Here is a 2718-nt window from a genome sequence, read left to right as displayed (position 1 = left end):
AACAATAGCATTCCCCCCCATGGACTTCCAGCAAGCCCTATTGTAAGTCAATGAGTTAATAATACACAGTGAGGATGAGTCGGGTAGAATAATTTTTGAAAGTGTCAAATTACAACACTTGATACAAAGACAAATAACTATATGTACCATAAAAATTTACATGCCATAAAACATTAATTTATAGTTTTAAATGTACAGTAAAACATTTATTAAAAAGCATCAATATTAATTTTACTATAAACCAGTGAATTACTCAGAGGAATACTTATTAAAACTTACTAAAAGTCAGAAAATATTGCAACTGAGGTAACAATTTATAAGTAAACAAAACTACCATTTATAAGGACCCAGAAGTGAGAAGAGGGGCAGACACATTTCTGTGGATGGCAGGGCATTACTCCTTGATATTCTGAAGCAACTTCAGCAAATGTGACTCAATAACCTGTTGAACACTTCTACAGCCCAAAGCAACAGCTAAATCCATAGAATTATACCCAGAGTCTGTTTCAATTGTCAGATCGGCTCCATTTTCTAAGAGCATCTTCACACACCTCACATGGTTCCCATGTACAGCATACAACAAAGGCGTCCCTCCGTTCTACAGAAGAGGAGGTGGATAGAGTTTTTCAGTGAGCAGGAGTCAACTGAACACTGCTATGGAACCAGTCATACTCATTGACGACAACTCCACAATCAAGCAGCATTTTGACAATGTCTGTGTAGCCTTTGCTACAGGCCAGTGACAGGGCACTTTCTCGACCTTTTCCCAAAAGTTGGGGACCTGCACCATTCTGAAGTAGAAACTCTACCACAGCTATTTGCCCGTGTGCTGCAGCCCACATCAGAGGAGTAAATCCTTCTTCATCCGTGTGATTAATAACATTTTCTTGCTCCATACAACTAGCCAGGTAGAGCATCTCCCCCTGAGCTGCCAACTGGTGAACAGAAAGAGAATTTGCTAACAGAGGTGTGGTTGAGACCTCATTTCCTCTGTGTTTGTTGGTTAAAGTCGTGGACTGTTTTATGGGTGGGAAATGTTTTGTTGTAGAGGGGGTGTAGACATGCCTTACTTGAATTCCAGGAGAAGGATATGTATGGATATTGCATTCAGCTTTAAGTAAGACAGATGCCACCTCCAGGTCAGAGTTCAGTTGATCTTGAATATGTTTTGCTATCCTCTTCATTTAAGGACTTCACAAATCGACAGCACACATTCATATCAAATCGGTTAGGCAATATGAACTTCATTCCCATGGCAACACCCTGAGCAGATCCTTCTTCTGAATTTGGGTCCAGTGGATGTTCTATTTTGATGTCTGGCATGCCAGACAAGCTATACCTGCTGGGACACTCTTCCACAATCAGCTGGGCCCCAATGCCCAGATTTGCTGATGTAGCCATGATTTCAACTATGGTTTCAAACATTAAAACATTTCTTCATGATTTCCTCTTGGTTTTATCAGAAGTGTTATGCTGTGTATTCATGAACTTTGGACGTTAAAATACCTCCCATCTGTCAACAGCCTGGGGTGACGTGAGGTCTGCGGGCGGCTAGCTGAAGTCTCCAGGGGTCGCCAATCCCAAGGAGCCTCTCCCGGTTCTCTCGGACCCTGGCGTGGTTGGCGGCACATGGAGAGGAAAACCGCCGGAACGGAACGAAGAGCGGGGATCTCACGGGAGGCCTGTGGACGGGGAAGCCGCCGGCGGAGTCCGCAGGGACCCCAGCGGCGCGGGCGAGCGGGGCTCCGGGGGTCCTGCAGGTCGCGCAGAGCCTCGCGACCACCCACGACTGCGGCACCGAAGGCCACGGACCCTCTTTTATTTATTTATTGAGAGACACAGAGAGAGAGAGAGAGAGAGAGAGGGAGAGAGAGAGGGGCAGATGGACCATGGGCATGCCTGAGCCTCTAGCCACTGCAAATGAACTCCAGACACATGCGCCACCTTGTGCATCTGGCTTACGTGGATATTAGGGAGTTGAACCTCGGGTCCTTAGGCTTCATAGGCCTTAACAGCTAAGCCATCTCTCTAGCCTGGCTTTCTTTTAAAAATCTTTTATTTAATTACTTATTCATGAGAGAGAGAGAGCACAAGAGGCAGAGAGACAGAGGGATTGAAGGAATGGGCAAACCAGGGCCTCTCAGCCACTGCAAATGAATGCCAGACACATTGCCACCTTGTGCATCTGGCTTACATGGGTCCTGGGGAATAGAGCCTGCGTCCTTAGGTTTTGCAGGCAAGCACCTTTACCACTAAGCCATCTCCCCAGCTCCCCTTTTCCAAGTCTTATGGAATGGTCTATCTGCCCCTCCTCTGAATCTTTTCCTCCACAGAGATTTGACATCCTGGGAGCATGCCCTCTCCTTGGGAGGCAGCATGGCTTGACAATGAGATTGTGTTAGTTTCTTTGCTTGTTTCTGCTGGCAAACTACCTGACAAAAGCAACTTCAGGAAGGATGGGTTTACTTTTGGCTCACAGTTTGAGGGGGTACAGGCCATGATGAAAGCAAAGGCACAGAGGCGGGAGCATGAAGCAGGTGGGCTCGTTGCCTCCACAGCCAGGAAACAGGGGTGAACGCTGGCGCCTGGCTGCCTTCCTCCTCTTAAGTAGTCCCAGACCCCAGCCCAGAAAATGGTGGTGTCCACAGTTAGGGTGGTTCTTCTCACATCTGTTGATCTAATCTAGAAACTTCCTCATGTCCAGATATTTGTCTCCCA

The 2718-nt window shown here is 46.7% G+C and overlaps 1 pseudogene; it reads right to left on the bottom strand.

Annotated features, from left to right (window-relative positions):
* Positions 1–230: 230 nt before the first annotated feature.
* On the bottom strand, positions 231–1504 carry LOC123462194 (annotated as a pseudogene).
* Between the last annotated feature and the right edge of the window lie 1214 nt (positions 1505–2718).

This window comes from Jaculus jaculus, chromosome 7, assembly GCF_020740685.1.
Source record: "Jaculus jaculus isolate mJacJac1 chromosome 7, mJacJac1.mat.Y.cur, whole genome shotgun sequence".
Taxonomy (NCBI): Eukaryota; Metazoa; Chordata; class Mammalia; order Rodentia; family Dipodidae; genus Jaculus; species Jaculus jaculus.
The sequence above is the reverse complement of the archived record's forward strand: the minus strand, read 5'-3'. Positions and strand labels throughout refer to the sequence as shown.